General features: G+C 41.7%; 1 protein-coding gene across 1 annotated transcript in view; it reads right to left on the bottom strand.

Moving 5' to 3' along the window:
• Positions 1-18213, bottom strand: part of ROR1 (receptor tyrosine kinase like orphan receptor 1) — a 432169-nt gene that overhangs the window by 2395 nt on the left and 411561 nt on the right. The window lies entirely within an intron of this gene.

The following is an 18213-nucleotide window of genomic DNA, read 5'->3' as shown; positions in this document are numbered from 1 at the left end:
TGCCTCCCTCTCTGTTCTTTTTTTGAAAACTAAATTAATTTCAGGTTTACATGAAGGTACAAAAACTAAACTAAAACTAAACTAAACTAAACAGCCTGAAGGTACTAAAACTAAATTAATTTCAGGTTTACATGAAGGTACAAACAACCAAACCAAAATAATTGATTTTGTTATGTAGAGTCCCTCTTGTGGTTATACTCCACACATAAAAGGAGTGTCAAACACCTCCAGCCCCTGCCCCTTCCGTGAGAGCACCCCAACCTCCTCCTCATCCCTCATTACCCCTCCCCGCAACTTGAAATGAGTTTTTTTCCTATGTGGAATGGATCAGATTGTCTACTGGCTTCATACTAGTATGGAGTACATTGGAGAATTGCTTTTCCATTCTTATGATATTTTACTCAGAAGAATGGTGTTTCAACTCCATCCAGGATATTACAAAAGATGTGAAGTTCCCATTTTTTAAAATACCTGAATAGTATTCCATGGTGTGCATATACCACAATTTGTTAATCCACTCCTGAGTTGATGGGCATTTAGGTTGTTTCCATGTCTTGGCAATTGTAAATTGAGCTGCAATAAACACTCTAGTGCAAATGTCCTTATGATAAAATGACTTTTTTTAATTCTGGGTATATGCCTAGTAGTGGGAACATAGTGTCAAATGGGAGATCTAATTCGAGATCTTTGAGGATTCTTTATACTTCTTTACAAAGAGGCTGTATTAATTTGCAGTCCCGCCAACTGTTTAAAAGTGTACCCTTCTCTCCACATCCACGATAGCATCTACAGCTTTGGGACTTTGCGATGTGGGCTGGTCTTACTGGTGATAGGTAGTATCTCACAATGGCTTTGATCTGCATCTCTCTGATGACTAGGGATAATGAGCATTTTTTCATGTTTGTTACCCATTTGTCTGTCTTCCTTAGAGAAGGTTCTATTCATGTCCCTTGCCCAGTGATATATGGGATATGCCAACAACGGCCAAGCTGAGAAGCTAATAAAGGACACAATTCCCTTCATAGTGGCTTCAGAAAAAAAAAAACCCAGAAATACCTAGGAATATAAACCTAACAAAAGAGGTGAAGGACCTCTACAAAGAAAATTATGAAACCCTAAGAAAAGAAATAGCAGAAAATATTAACAAATGGAAGAACATACCATGCTTAGGGCTGGGAAGAATCAACATTAAATGTTATACTTATTTTTATAATGTTAAATGTTTATACTTCCCAAAGCAATCTACACATGTAATCCCCGTTAAAATGCCAACATCATACTTTCACAATCTAGAAAAAATAATTCTTCGTTTCATATGGAACCAAAAAAAAAAAAAAAAACTCAAATAGCCATGGTAATTCTTAGTAATAAAAACAAAGCCTTACCAGACTTCAGGCTATATTACAAGGCCATAGTGATCAAACCAGCATGATACTGACAAAAAAATTGACATTTGGAACTGAATAGAAAACCATGAGATAAAACTAACATCTTACAGCCGCCTGACCTTTGATAAACCAAACAAGAGCACACACTGGGGAAAATAATCCCTATTCAATAAATGGTGCTGGGAGAACTGGATGACCACCTGTAAAAGGACTGAAACTGGACCTGCACCTTTCACCACTTACAAAAATTGATTCAAGATGGATAAAATATTTAAATCTAAGGCATGAAACAATAAAAAACCTAGAAGAAAGTGTGGGGAAAACACTTGAAGATATCAGCCTAGGGAAAGATTTTATAAACAAGACTTCCACGGCAACAACAAAAATAAACAAATGGGACTTATTAAACTGAAAAGCTGCAGAGAGTACAGTACAACAGTTAAGGAGACAACAACCACAGGGAATAGACAACCTTCAGAGTGGGAAAAGTACCTACATATCACAAATTGGACAAAGGCTTGAACTCAAATTAATCAACAAAAAAGGAGCTATAAAGCTTTCTTTCTTAAAAAGCCTATTTTAGACTCATTTCCCCTCCAACTTTCCCTCACTGCCTTTATTGTGGTCATTGCTCTGCTGGGTTCCTTTGGCTTTACTGTAAGTGCCACCACATACAAGAGGCAGTATGGTAGCCTATTACCCACACAACCTCCATAGCCCAACAGTCTATGTTGGAATCCTGTGTCCTCCACTGAATTGCTTCATACCAGCAGTATATGGCCCTGGATACAATGTACAACCTTGGGCTTCGATTCCCTCATCTATAAAATGGGATGACAATAACTACACTAATCTCATGGTGTTATTGTAAGTTATTCATGACATTTGTAAAGTTCTCAGAACTGTGTCTGGTATATGATGAATGCTGTTTAATTTTTAGCTGTTAAAACCTGGATATTGCTGTTCTTTTTGTGCATATATTTTGTCCTCTCAAGCAGCTTTCAGTTTCTTGAAGGGAAGCATTGCCCTTTCTACCAATTTATATCCCTAGGGCTTCTCAAGAGGGTTGTTTATTGGTAGACCCAAACAGGGGTAGGCATCTAGCTCAAAATTAAAATAGGTAGTGAAGACATTTGATGTGGAGAGTAAATGTTTATAATATCATGTGTTTTTACTCTTTTAAAATTCACCTCAAATCTAGCCTGATATTTAGTCTAATTTGCTACAAAGGGTTATATAAGCAATGTAGTTGTACATAAAACTCTGATTTTTAAAATAATCCCTGTAACTTTAAGTCTTTCTTTTAAAAAAAAAATTACTACTCTGGATATCCTAATTGAAACTCACAATGTTGCAAACATATATGAACTTCAGAGCTCTCTGTACCTTCTGAAATTGTACTATAGAATGTAAATATTTAAAACAATAATTTAGAAAAATTGAGTAAAAAAATGTTCATTTCCAAACTCTACTAATTTAGAATTCATTATGATAAGATTTTTTCTAAGCTGACATTTTCTAGGGCAAAATGCCTACTAACTTAATTATAAGAATAAATAAACTTGCAGCAAAACATCCACTTAATAGGACAAAATGAATTGAGAATTTAAGAACATTAATTCTTCAATGCAATATTTCTCATTATAAATTGGCCTCATTTGCTCATGAAAATGGGTTTTATGGGGTTTATATTTAGATATGCCTAGGTTACTTGTGTTGAAAGTAATGGTGATGTGTTGCTTTAAACTTTCAGTAAATTAAAGCTTATTTATCTAGTCCTATTCATTATAGTATTGTTTGGAGCATCAAAATATTAGAAATAACCTACATGTTCCCATAGAAGAGACTGATTAAATTATAGTGAAGCTACTAAATTCTGTATTTGTAAAAAAAAGAATGAGGATGCTTTCTGTGTACTGATATGGTAAGGTCTCTCAAACTCTTTTGCTCAACTAAAAATAAAAAGAACAATTAATGCTGTATGTGGCTTTTGTATAAGATATATGGAGAAAAGAATGAATCTATTTATATTTCTTTGCATAAGTGCAAAGGAACTGTGACAAACACTTGGGGACAATAGTGAATACTGAGGGAGGGACAACATACAGGTGGGACAAGAAGGCAGGGGCAAGATATTGTTCACTTCATGCTACATTTTTGAACCAGATGAATATATTACTGGTTCAAAAAATTAAATAATTTAATTTCTGAAAACATAAGACAATCTTTCCATCAGGAAATTTCTTCTAAAATTAAAGGTCCATCTACCATTTTTCCCTTCGCTTCTAGGGTCTGGATTCTGTGGAAGAGCAAGGTGTGGGTGATAACAAAAGTAACCTGTTGAATTCACCCTTTCTTCTCTTGCAGAACTTGGGTGATTTTATTAATATTTAAGTTGTCATGAGTAACTGAAGGTGAAGTTTTCCTGCATGATGTTAAGACTAGGGATATCAGGGGTAGAGCAAGGTGGTGAACCAGAAGGATGTTTAGCTGAGCTCTCCTAGAATGACTGGGGAAAAAGAGAGAACCCAGCCATACCTGGCACAAGGACTTTACCCAGAGTTATGACTGGGAACACAGGGAGGAGATGGTGAGCTGGATACAGCATATGATCTGGAACAGTGTAAATCTGATGAATTAGGCAAATGATTGTCAGTGGCTGGGATTGGTTGCTACCCGCCTCCAGAGGTCCGGGACAGGAGGAAGCCTTTCTGGAATTATCAGTTGTTGGGGAAATCTGCACATTGAGTGGAAAGCTGGAAGAGTGGGCAGAGTCAAACAGTATATAGCAACCAGATTTGAATGCCAGTTGGAGTTGATTTACCATAGGTTTGGTGACTGGCAAGGAAGCCATACTGAGAAGATCTCAGCAGCCAGGGTGCTGCCATTGCAGGAAGGTCGTGAGCAGGGGCCCAAAGCACAGCCCTCCTAATTCTGCTTGCCAAGCCCAGAACTCTTGGGACAGGCTGAGGGGCTCCAGCACCCCATGGGAACTGGAGTCACGGGGCACTGTGATACCAGCTCCTGAAGGATTCTTGTGAGCTTTAAGATCCTAACACAGCAGGGTCCGAATGCTGAGGAAACAATCAGGTGATCACTGAAGGCAACTTAGTTTGGAATAAGGACCATAGAGGTTGCTGGTTGTGCTGTCTCCTAAAAAAAACCCACAGCACCACCTGGTGTCCCAGGGACATACTGCAACATACTGTCATCAACAGCAAAGACTTCTGTTTGAAACAAAGGAGGCAGTGAGAAGGAAAATGAGGTGAAGAAGAAGAAGAAAGAAGACATGAGGAAGAACCAACAGAAAAATTGAGGCAACATGAAAAACCAAAACAGAGGAACTCCCCCAAGGGACTATGAGGCAGCTACTGCAGAAGACTTCGCCTATAAAGAATTAATGGAGTTGACAGAAGGAGCATTTAAAATATGAGTGATAGAGACAATAAAAGGAGTGGACAAGAAAGTGGAAAGACAGAACCAAAACTCAGATGAGAGATACATAGAATATAGGAAGGATGTGGTCGAGCTTAAGGAAATGAAGAAGACAATCAGGGAATGTAAAGATGCAGTAGAAAGTATCAAAAATAGATTAGACCATGGAGAAGAAAGAACCTCAGAGATAGAGGAGAAAGCAGAAGAGGTGCTTAGAGAACTATGAGCCTCCAGGATGCATCCAAACATGTGAATAACAGGGACTCCTGAAGGGAAGAAGATTGTCCAAAGGAATGGAGGCCCTACTGGATGTGGAGAGAAGGGAACACTTTTACATTGCTGGTGGGACTGCAAACTAATACAATTTTTTTGGAAGGAAATATGGAGAATCCTCAACTCAAATTAGACCTCCCATTTGATCCTGCAATCCCATTAGTAGGCATCTACCCAGCAGAAAAAAAAAAAAAGAAAACTTTTATCATAAGGACATTTGCACTAGACAGTTTATTGCAGCTCAATTTACAATCGCCAAAATGTGGAAGCAGCCTAAGTGCCCACCAACCCAAGAATGGATTAACAAGCTGTGGTATATGCATACTGTGGAGTACTATTCAGCCACCAGAAACGATGGAGACTACAACTTTTGTATTAACCTGGATGGAGGTGGAACACATTCTTCTTAGTAAAGCATCACAAGAATGGAGAAACAAGAATGTACTCTATTCTAATGTGAAGGCAGTAGATTATCTGATACAAAGAGGGGTAGAGGAATGAGGGAGTGGGGAGAGGGGAGGTGGGATGGAGCTGGGGGGGTCACAGTGTATGACACACCTCTTGGGGGTGGTACACAATTATAAGAGGAACTTTAACAAATGTAATCAGTGTAAGCCTAATTCTTTGTACCCTCAATGAATCTCAAACAATAAAACGATTGGGGATATCCATCAGAACTTTTCCAAATGATGCACATGAATCCAATTTTTTGTGATTGTCCCTCGAATGGCATAGTAGGTATTACTTTTTAACCTAAACAGGATCCCCAGACTGATGTAATGAGGAGTTAAAAACCCAACACCCCTCATTCTACACTGCTTAATATGAACCCATATTCAGTGTGACATCATTCAAGCCAACTACACTTAAGATGTATACAAATCTGGGTTTGGATCTTGGATCTGCTATTTGCTATTAACAATAGTTAATACTTCAAGATCACTATGTGCCAGACACTGCTGTAAGCACTTAACAAATATTAACTTCTTTAACACCGCAACTTTGTAGGGTAGGTCCTATTTACTGGCTGCTGATCTTGAGTTTCCTTTTCTGAACCTCTGTTTCCATATCTATGAAACAGTGTAATATCTAGCTTGCACTGTTGCAGTAGACACTAAATACAGATTTAAATACAGTTGTTATATTTAAATACAATGAGGTATGATAGTAGTTTCCACCTAGTAAGTGCTCTTTAAATCATTTTTATTATCCTAATTAGGGAAGTCCAACAGGAAGTAGAATGAATACAAATGATTTAGCTCTATTTACTGCTTTGTAGTTCTAAGAGGGCTTTTATAACTCCTAGTATGTTTTTTAAGAAGTGTGTTGAGAGCGGTGCCTGTGGCTCAAAGGAGTAGGGTGCCAGCCCCATATAGCAGAGGTGGCAGGTTCAAACCCAGCCACAGCCAAAAACTTCAAAAAAAAAAAAGTGTGTTGAAATTTTCTCCTGCTGATCTTTTTCTGTTTTCCTATATTTGTTAGTTTAAAATCCTTAAAAAATAACAGTTTGCTTTGAAGCCGGAGGGTGGGCAAGAGATCAGTGACCTGTGTCCTGCTCTTCTGATGTGGTGACTAGAGGTAGCAAGAGTTCCTGTGGAAGAGGGGGAGGCAGACAATGGGAGGAGCCAAACTCCTGGAGATGTGAAGAGAGTAAGGAGTGGACAGGACATTGGCACTGGCCTCACTCATGGCCCTGGGGCATCACAGCTGAGAAGGCTGCACTCTCCTCCACTGTAACAGATCAGCTCTCTCATATTCCCCTTTGGAAGAAGAATTCTTACTCTTGCCATCTAGTAGGTGAAGAAAGAGGCTTAAAGAAAGAATCAAGATTTTCAAGAGAGGCAAAAGAGCACACTTGCATCTGCAAGGCCTGTGGTTCTGGCCATATCATTCTTTTTGCAAAGCCTGTGCTATGGGCCACACCACAGTCTCTGCAAGGCCTGTGCTCTGGGCCATGCCATCATCTTAGCAAGACCTGTGCTCCAGGCCACTCCATCGTCTCTACAAGGGCCTGTGCTCTAGGCCATGCCATCATCTCCGCAAGGCCTGTGCTCTGGGCTGTGCCATCATCTCTGAAAGGCCTATTCTCCAGGCCACACCATCGTCTCTACAAGGGCCTGTGCTCCAGGCCATGCCATCGTCTCTACAAGGGCCTGTGCTCTGGGCCGTGCCATCATCTCTGCAAGGCCTGTGCTCTGGGCTGTGCCATCATCTCTGAAAGGCCTATGTTCCAGGCCACGCCATCGTCTCCACAAGGGCCTGTGCTCCAGGCCACGCCATCGTCTCCACAAGGGCCTGTGCTCCAGGCCACGCCATCGTCTCTACAAGGGCCTGTGCTCTAGGCCATGCCATCATCTCTGCAAGGCCTGTGCTCTGGGCTGTGCCATCATCTCTGAAAGGCCTATGCTCCAGGCCACGCCATCGTCTCCACAAGGGCCTGTGCTCTAGGCCATGCCATCATCTCTACAAGGCCTGTACTTCAGGCCGCACCACTGTCTGGGCAAGGCCTATGCTCCAGGCTGTGCCATCATCTCCGCAAGGCCTGTGTTCTGGGCTGTGCCATCATCTCTGCAAGGGCCTGTGCTCTAGGCCATGCCATCATCTCTACAAGGCCTGTACCTCAGGCTGCACCACTGTCTGGGCAAGGCCTATGCTCCGGGCTGTGCCATCATCTCCGCAAGGACTGTGCTCTGGGCCATGCCATCATCTCTGCAAGGCCTGTGCTCTGGGCCGTGCCATCATCTCTGCAAGGCCTGTGCCCTGGGCCACTTCTCTTGGAAAGCAGAGAAGCCTGTGAGCCAGCAATCCCAGCTTGGCATAGAATATCTCTGGAGGCTCAGCTTGGGGCTTGCTACCTTGCAGAGTTATAGGTTGGCCTTTAGTGTGGGGCCACTCTGTTGAATTTTAACTGTTCTTTCCTTCTGTTCAGACATGAAAGAGATTATATTTTGCTGCAAAGTGTGTCTGGTCATATCTCACCAATACCTAATGGTCCATGTAGCATATAGTCCCATGTCTTCTTCAACCTATAGAAGAAATGAGTAGTTTCCCAGAGTCCCTCAGAACCAAATTTGGAGGAACCATGCTTTGGAAAGAGGCATGGAAGGCATCCAAAACAGGCAGATTCTGCAAAACCTTTCCTTCCCACACCTGCACCACAGCCGCATGAACACGCCCAGGAGAGCTTGGTTTCAGGGGAACAGTATACACAGTGATTTGCATTTTTAAAATGCTCAAGTTACTTGGTACAAATGAGTCTTAACTGCAGACTCATTTTCAAATTTTACATAAATCCTGAACTAGTTAAAAAAATCATAAAAAGCCTTAAAGAAGCAGTCAGTAGATGGTATAGTGACGGCAGGAAATTAGCTGTATTGTTGGAGAACAGATGGTTTACGTTATACAAATCCTTTAGCCTAAACTTGTTTAGGTCTGGCATATTGTAAATTATATTTTAGTAATGAAAGTGAAACGACCTCTGCTTGACCTCCAGTGGGGTTTGTCTGTTTGAACCAATGTAGTGGAAAACTATGAAAGAAAATGAAGTCATAAAGTTTTGGCAGTTCAATTTTGGCTCATTTCAAGTTAAGGGGTTATAAATCTGTTTAGTTTTTGTTTGACAAGTATTTGTCATACAGGGATGTACAAAATGTAAAGAAGTGTAAAATACACAGGAGGCCTGGTGCCAAAGTAAACCAAGTACAAAGGGAAACTGGAATGAACAGGGTCCCTGCTGCTATCTCTTTATCACTCCCTCCATTAGCTGAATCGTAGGACGGCCTCCGTTTATTACATGCTGTAAGGCAATTAAGTACCTTAAAACTGAAACAGACTTTCAGTTTAAATGTTAACATTTTTACTTCTCAAAGTAAACACATATCTTCCTCAGTGCAGTTTAAAAAGTTATATAATTTTTGATGGGGAGAGGGATAAAAGTTAAAATAGAAGTTGATGCATTCTTTGAAGATCAGATTATACTTCTTTTCCTTAGCAATTTTTGAAGAGCAACCATATTAGAGGTTAAATGAGCTCTTCCCAAAAAGGAAATGAAGGAAGGTCCTTTTAGATATGAGTCATTTAGACGTAAGTCAGATGTGAGCACTGTGGTACCATTTAAACTGCTGCTAGGCCACACTGATGCTGCTAGCTTCTTCCATCTTCCCAAAGAGTACTAACTGGGGACGTGGAGCCCTGGTAGATCTTTTAATGTCAGATATGGGCTCAGTGCCATAGCACAGTGGTTACAGCACTGGCCACATTTGCCAAGGCTCGTGGGTTTGAACCCAGCCCGGGCCAGCTAAACAATGACAACTGCAACAAAAAGTAGCTGGGCATTGTGGCAGGTGCCTGTAGTCCCAGCTACTTGGGAGGCTGAGGCAAGAGAATCGCTTAAGCCCAAGAGTTTGAGGTTGCTCTGAGCTATGACACTACGGTACTCTACTGAGGGCGACATAGTAAGACTCTGTCTCAAAAAAACAAACAAACCCCCCCCCCCAAAACCCAACTCTATTCATGGCTTTCGTATCTTTTTGCTGCAGTTGTCATTGTTGCTTAGCTGGCACAGGCTGGGTTTGAACCCACCAGCCTTAGCGTATGTGGCCGGTGCCCTACCTACTGGCACTGCCTATGAGTAGAGTTTTTAAAAAATTGTAACTACATTGGTGGCTGTAGATGGACAAGGAGGGCAGACCAGCAGCTTTATCTCTTTCTGTCTTAGAGAAGAGACCCCTTGTCTGATGATACATTTGAACTGACTCCACCAGGTGAAGCAGTTTACCATTGGCCTGCTCTTTTTTGGTCACTTTACACAAGTGATTACCTAGGAAGTGAGGAGAGGATTTTATGACAGCTACCAACATTTGTATACAGCATGAAGCCTGCTCTGTGACTTTTTGCCTCTAACCTGAGTGGCATACTATTGCTGTAACTTTGAGAAGGATACACACAAAAAGCAGAGCTATGCTAGAGTGGAGGGAATGGAGCCCAGGTGTTTCTCTGGAACAGGAAGGGGGCTCTAGCAGCAAGTATTCAAAAATGACCCAAGTTCATATTCCATAAGTCAGCTCCAAACCTCCCCTGCAGTTCCTATCACTCAGGCTGGTTAATTCCCGACATTCTAATGCCCCAATGTTGACTGTTGTCCTTTAAAACATTTCCTATGCTATTCTCCTGGAGCAGATTCTAGTTGGACACAAATGTCTGCAGGAGAAGGGCAAGTTCCATGGCACAGCATTTGTTCCTGCTCCCAGGAACGATGCGATCCCAGCCCTGCTGAAATTAGAGGGGTAGTTTGGGGAACAAGAGGGTTTCACCAGTCCTTTTCCTCTTTGAGAGGACATGTTTCTCTGAGATCTGTATTCCTTGTAGACTCACGTGCTCTGTGAATCTCAGGTCTTGATTAGCACAGTCTATGCTGGGGCAGGCATCAGAACCACGTAGGGGCGTGGTTAAAACACAGATAGGTAGGCCCCAGCCAGGGTTTTGATTGTGTCAGCCTGAGATTCTTCATTTCTGATAGTTTTAAATTGATAGGAATGCTTTGGCTTAGAGGTCTCACTTTAAGAGCCACTGGAATAAATGGATATAGCTTTCTGGATTAGCCAATTACTTAGAGATCTGGGTTCCTCCTCCTTCATCAGCAATGAATATAGTGCATCTAAGGAGCCTGTTTGAACAATTCTGACTAACCCAAGCGAGAGAAAACCACTCAGCTTGAAAAGATGCTTTTGGGGCTCGGCGCCTGTAGCTCAAGCGGCTAAGGGGCCAGCCACATACACCTAAGGTGGTGGGTTTGAATCCCCAGCCCGGGCCCGCCAAACAACAATGATGGCTGCAACCAAAAAATGGCCAGGCGTTGTGGCGGGCGCCTGTAGTCCCAGCTACTTGGGAGGCTGAGGCAGGAGACTCACTTGAGCCCAGGAGTTGGAGGTTGCTGTGAGCGTGATGCCATGGCACTCTACCTAGGGGGACAGCTTGAGGCTCTGTGTCTAAAAAAAAAAAAAAAAAGAAAGAAAAAGAAAAGATGCTTTTGGTAATGCTGGGTAGACAAAAATGCAAGAACCATCGACCATCATTTACTAGGTTTATATACTGCATGGCTACTGTTTGAGTGAGATTCAAAGTTTTGAAATAAAAATCTCTCTATAGACTGGATATGTCATCAGTTTTTCCTAGTTTTGTGCATAGCCAGACGTTCTAGGATATATTTTAATAGATGATCACATCAGTCAACTGCATCTGCTATAATGCATATTCTATATATACTGCATATACTATATACTCTATACCATATATACTACACACTCTATAATACATATACTATAGCTACTGTATACCACATATACTACTCTATACTGCATATACGACATATTCTATGATACATATACTATAGATACTATATACTCTATACCACATATACTATATACTCTATACTGCATATACTGTATACTCTATAATTCATATACTATAGATAATATATATTCTATACCACATATACTATATATTCTATATACTCTATACCACATAGACTATATACTCTATGCTGCATAGGCTGTGCTCTATACTGTATATACTATACAGTGCATATACTGCATAGAGTGTCTCTGTACTGTGTATACTAAACTCCATGCTGTATATACTATATACTCTATACCTTATATACCATACACTATACTGCATATGCTGTCTCTATACTGAATATACTAAACTCTGTGCTGCATACATTATATACGTCATATACTATACACTGCACATATATCACATCATCACAATCCTGAGAGATTGACCCTCTGATTGCTCCATTTTATGAATCAAGGCACTAAGGTATTCACAGCTGTCTAAAGAAGCACAACTATTAAGTGGTGATGCCAGGATTCAAGTCCAAGTATGTCTGACACCAAAGCTGAAGCAATTCCTGGGGAGAGGCAACAGAGCTTCCATCCCATCCTCAAAGGGCTCAATACGTTACGAGCCACAAGGACCGCTGGTGTAACAGTGGGGTGCTCAGGAACTGAGAGCTCTCTGGTTTCTGGGCTGACCTTACTCAGCTGATGCCCAGTTGTCTTGATTAGTTGACTGGAATAAATGAACAAAACCTGAAAGTGACAGCCTTTGCCTGAAGTGGGCACAAGAACCTGGAGAATGTTTGAAGTTGAGATTTTCTTAGCATCTGGATTTGGCTGTTGACATGGATCTATTTGATTCCAAAGTCTAGTTTCCTTTCCTGTGTGTTTTACTGGCTCTTAGCTAACCAGTGCTGGATCTGTGAAACAGTGGATTCCACTCATAAGCAGACATGATCACATTCTAAAAGCTTAGAAGGCACATCCATGGTATTTTGGGACATTTTCAAAGACTGCAGCTGAAATAAGTGCCCTCGGGTTGTGCAATCACATTCTAGAGGAAGTTTCAACCAGTATTTTGCCACATTTTCTCAGAGTTCAGCTGCATTTCTATGGAAGTGATTTAAACGTCAGAAGCATTTCTTTTCTCTATAATGTGACCTCCTGATAGTTTCAGTGTTTGGTGTGAATAGGGTTGACTCCGCGGTGGATTTACTTTACAATGCCAATGGGAGAGGTTCTATTCTATCTGGAAATAGAACAGATGCCAGTAATTTTAATGTCAGCTGAGCCACCAAGTACTCATAACTTGGGCTTGTGTGTTTCAGTCAGCCTGAAAATGAAAGCAAGGGAAAGAAACAGGCCAGCACCTGGGCTCCAGGCCTGCGCAGGTCTAGCTTTGAGCTGCCACTTGACAGGTGCATGACTTTAACTCTGGATCTCAAGCCTCAGTTTTTCACTCCCACCCTTGAATCAGGCTCAAATTAGTACCTAGTTCCTATATTTATTTTACATGTTTTGAGATAAGCAGAAACATCTCAATAAAGAAATATTTAGCTTGTTCGTAAAACTCATTTGTAATCTATCTATTTATAATACTTGTTTTCTGCAGAAGTAAAGTTCCTGTAGACATTAGTTTAGGCTGTGGTTATGTACTAGACAGCATCCCAGCACCCCCATCAGACCTTCTCCACCCTCATGGATTTTTATCCAGGTTGTCAGCAGGGTGAGGGGGGAAGAATTTATGGTAAAAGGATGGGCACAAGGAACACCAAAGCTGTCCAAAGAGCTGCCTTTGTAATCTTTGCTGGGATTCTCTTGTCTCCGTCCTCACCACAGTTAATGTGTGTACTGGCTCCTACAGTTTCCTCCTTATCCCTGTCCACAACACTGGCTTCATTAAAAGAACTGTAGTCATCACTGCAAGAAAAAAATAGTGATTTCTGCCTGTTGAGTAATTGAGAGGTGCCAGACACATTAAGTCAAAAGTGTAAAAATATCTTATGTGAGTACTATTTTCATCCTTGCTTTACAGGTGAGAAAATAAAAGATTCAGACAAGTTATTTGCTTAAGAGCTTATGGCCAGTAGATAAAGGAGTCAAGATCTCTCTGCCTCTAAATTCTTGTTCTTTGAAGTATATCAAACTACCTTCCAGAAACGTACTAAGAGAAAAAAAATGTCTGGAAAGGTAAGGTAGGCCCAGATAGTATGGACTCTTGGGTGCTACGATGGAGAATTTTACAGCTCGAGGTTGGTCCTTCCAGATTAGGGAGAATCACACTTAAGTGGGAGCTAAAGCAAAGTGCAGGGGATGAGGTCAGCCTGGGAAGCCAGCCTGGTAGGTCAGCCTGGAAGTTCTGCCTGAGAGGCCAGCTTGGGAGGTAAGCCTGGGAGGTCAGCCTCAGAGGTCAGGTCAGCCTGAGAGGAGCTGACCAAGGAGAGACTGAAAAGCCTCCAAGGATGCTCTCATTCAGGGAATTAAAGGAAGAACTAGTGGAGGAAATGTAGGAAGGAGATCAGAAGAAAGGCAATGGCAAAGGTATTTTAAGATGGGGGTTAAGAATGCCAAATTCTCCTAAAAAATCAGAGGATGAAATCTTAGATTAAATTACATCACAGGGGATTCCCAAGAGAGCCATGTCAGTAAACTCAGAAGTTCTTGGGAGATAATGGCACTAAGAAGTGAGTGGGGGAGTTACTGAGGATATTTCAGAGTGAAGCATGGTGACCTTGGCTTAGGGCAGGGGCCCGGCAGGGCTTTTCAGGTAGAAGCACATTGCTAGTCAAAGCAACGGGCCCAGAGAATCAAATTCCAGTACATTCAGCTACTACTTTGACTGGAAAGGAATAAGAAGAGATGAATTGCTTGAAAGTAAAAAAAAAAAAAAAAGACAAAAACAGAGAAGCTGGTAAAAGATGAGGATAAATTGAGAAATAAAATACAGCCATCAGCACCTTTGGAGAGCTAGGCAGATCCTGCCTTTTCCTCAAATACTCCTACATCCAGGAGCCGCAGGAGTTTGCCCACAGGGGCTATTCAGGCTTTGTCGATCTCCCCTGCCCTGGCCTGCCTCCACTCTTCCTGCCTCTGTTCTCAAAGTCCTCCAAACTTTAATCTCTCTACGTGCCTAACCCCCAAGTAGGTGAGGAGCCAGGAGGCCCTGCTGAATGGGGCCCATCCTGCACCTCCCAACTTACACCCTTAGGAGCACACTCCACATCTTCTCTCTCTTACCCAAGCATGCTCTGCTTTTCAGTTGTGATGGTTTGGGGAGGTGGAGGCAGGAGAAGGAGAAGCAAAGGAAAAGAAAGAATCAGAGAGAAGGGAATTTAAAGTTTCTGGACTCCTCTGAGAAGGTTCAATTTCTGCAGCACTTTAGAGAAAAAAATAACCCCACTCAGATTGTAAAATTCATAATGTAGTATAGAAAAACCGTGCTTAGTTCAGGCATCACTAGAACACTCATCAGAGAATTGCATGAACAAAATACAAGGGAAATAAACAAACAGTCCTTTGCTTGAACACAGTCTCCTTTTTTTCTCTGAACAGCTGAGAAAGTTGAACTGCACAAAGCTAGATGGCTTCTCAAAGTCACAGACCTGGTAACAGGGGGTCCGGAAGAGCATCTCCATCTCCTGGCTAGTCAGTGTTCAGATGCCTGTCTGGCCCACTGGCCTCCTTGCATCCACAGGTCAGAAGGAAATGGGCGGCTCATCAAAGCTTTTACTTCTAACCACACCGTTCCACCTCTCTGGGGACCCACTTGAAGCCTCATCAGCCCGTCTGTCTGCAGCCCCTATTGTCCTTGCTGAAGGGTATCAGTTTCTAATCTCCCAGAGGAGCCTCTTCTTAACCCAAACACTCAGGGGAATCTGAGCAGCTCAGCAAGTGAAGAGAGATGGAAATGGATAGCTTAAACCCTGAAAGGCACATTCATTTGGATAAATAAGAACCCTGGACTCTCTGACTTGAATTGGCCAAGGGGAAATGAGGATAAGGCTAGAGGAAGCCAGCTCCTGCCCTTCACCCTTTCTCATCCTTGCCTCCAAACATCCTTTTGATTTTGCTCGGGTAGAGTGCTTGTTTTCAGGATTTCTTTCTTTCTTTTTTATGTGTGTCCCTTTCTTTTAAATTTTATAGGTACATATAATATTTATATGTCAATGACCTTTTGAAGCAGTTTTAGAGATTTTCTGTTTACATTTAGGAATTTTCTTTAAGGTTTACAAAGTCCTTTGTGCTTTTTCCAGGAAAAGCACTCAGTCAGAACCAAAACAACAAACATCTGAATAACTCAAATTCGATTGAAGCCAAATCTCTTAGGACAGTGTAAAAAAAAAAAAAAGTTAGTATTCATTTTTGTTGTTTCCTTTCTCCTCCTCAACCCTGTCAAATATTTGAACCATTCCTACTTCCATCCTGGTTCAGAAGTGTTTGCAAACTGTTTAGGGCTAAATTCTAAGCCTCCTGATGAACCAATCTTGACACTGGGAGATTCTGCAAGGCACATTTCAGAAATGATCCAGAAACTATGAAAACAGTGTTTACTCGCCAAGCCTCTGGGAAAACTCATGCCCCCCAGTATATTTTACATTTGTCTTCTTGGCCACGGAAGCTGGAGAACTATTATTGCTCTAGTCAAATTTTACATGTCCCTTGCAGGGCTAGGCTCCGTCTCTCAGGCTTGTGACTGTTGTTTAGGCCTCTTAAAGATTTCTCAGGAGCCAGGGGAGATGCCTGTGGTTACCACTCAGCACAAACAGAACCAATGGGGTCATAGTTAGTTGTTTGCCTGAACTTCCCTCTCCCCTCCTCATGTTTTTCTGTGAAAATGTCATCATGGACTTTATTTAGAAGCTTTATGCTTTGGGAGCATGAGCTTTATTTAGAGTTGGGAAAATCCCGTATTCACACTTTATTTTTTTCAATTATTAGCTCTTTGACCTTGGAAAAATTACTTAGTCTGAGTCTCAGTTATCTCAGCTGTACAATAATGATAATACCTATATCATAGCTGTGGAGATTAAACATGGTAAGGGATGCACACGGCCCTGCTATCTTGGCAGTTCATATTAATTAATCTATATTTGCTTTCTCTAATTTTGCCACAAGCTCTCTGAGATCTTTGCTAGAAATATAAACTGCAAAACAAATTTCTGCTAAAAATGGAATTAAGTTGCAGATTAAAGCTCACATACACATAGTTTTTCTGAATGGAAAGGACTCATCCATGGTTCCTGCCATGACAAGGAGGAACAGTTCTCACCAGGATGGTCACTGCTGCAGTGTGTCTGCTGTAACCAAACCGAGCTGGTCTCAGAGTTCTGGTGTTTCCAGGCTTCTTAATATTTAATAATAGAAATGACAGGGAAAGATTCTCATAGAACAATGACTATTGCACAGAAGCTTCAGTCATGGGATATGTAAAAGTATCTGCAAAGTCAACGAGGTGTTACCTCAAGAATGTGCAGTAAGATTCACCTCTATTTATACTACCTGTACATTAGCGTTAAGCCCTAAGAAATAAATGTGATGTTGAAGAAAATGCTATAATGTAAGTAAATTAGCTAGAAGCTAGGATGTCAAAAGAGTTAACCCACTCCTCCACCCATGCCCCAGCTACTTTGTAAACGCCATGGTCCTCAGGATCTGTGGGGAATTTTTCTTTTCTGTTTTTGAGAGAGTCTCACCATGTCACCCTCAGTAAAGTGCCATGGCGTCACAGCTCACAGCAACCTCAAACTCTTGGGCTTAAGCAATTCTCTTGTCTCAGCCTCTCAAGAAGCTGGGACTACAGGCACACCAGGTTGTTGCCTGCTACAACACCCGGCTATTTTTTGGTTGTAGTTGTTGTTTGGTAGGCCCAGGCTGGGTTCGAACCCGCCAGCTCAGGTGTATGTGGCTGGCACCCTAGCTGCTGAGCTATAGGAGCCGAGCCACGTGGGGAATTTTTCAAGATAAAAATTCACATTTAGCAAGGGAAGTTTTCTTTCTGCTGAACACAGAATATTTAAGAACAAAGGCATTTAAGAAATTCCAAATCCTTACTAATATGACTTTATAATAGCAATATATATATGTGTGTATATATATATATTTTTTTTGAGACAGAGTCTTATTTTCTTGCCCTCGGTAGAGTGCCGTGGCGGTGTCACACTGCTCACAGCAACCTCCAGCTCTTGGGCTTAGGTGATTCTCTTGCCTCAGCCTCCCAAGTAGCTGGGACTACAGGCGCTTGCCACAACACCCAGCTATTTTTTTGTTGCGGTTTGGCTGGGGTCGGGTTTGAACCTGTCACCCTCGGTATATGGGGCTGAGGCCCTACTCACTGAGCCATAGGCACTGCCCAGCAAAAATATTTTTAAGATTCTTCAAATTAAGAAAAAATTAAGCAGAAAAGCCAATAAAATAAAATGAGTGCTATGTGTCAGCCTAAGCATGCTATTCTACTTATCAGACAAGAAGGTTAGTTGATTTGGGTGTGAAGACATTTTTTTTCCCGAAGTAATTCATCACCTTTTCACAAAAATGGAAAAAGAAGCACCACATGTGCTCACCATTAAACTGGAACTAATCGATTGACACTTACATGCACATATGGAAACAGCACTCATCAAATTTAAGTAGGTAGGAGGGGGCGGAAGGGCAAGTATAAATTTACACCTAATGGGTACAGTGCACACTGTCTGGGTGACGGGCATGCTTATGACTCTGACTCAAATGGTACAAAGCAATTTATGTGGCTCGGCACCTGTGGCTCAAGTGGCTAAGGC

The sequence above is a fragment of the Otolemur garnettii genome, unplaced genomic scaffold (genome assembly GCF_000181295.1).
Source record: "Otolemur garnettii isolate 467f Iridium unplaced genomic scaffold, OtoGar3 scaffold00066, whole genome shotgun sequence".
Lineage (NCBI taxonomy): Eukaryota > Metazoa > Chordata > Mammalia > Primates > Galagidae > Otolemur > Otolemur garnettii.
The sequence above is the reverse complement of the archived record's forward strand: the minus strand, read 5'-3'. Positions and strand labels throughout refer to the sequence as shown.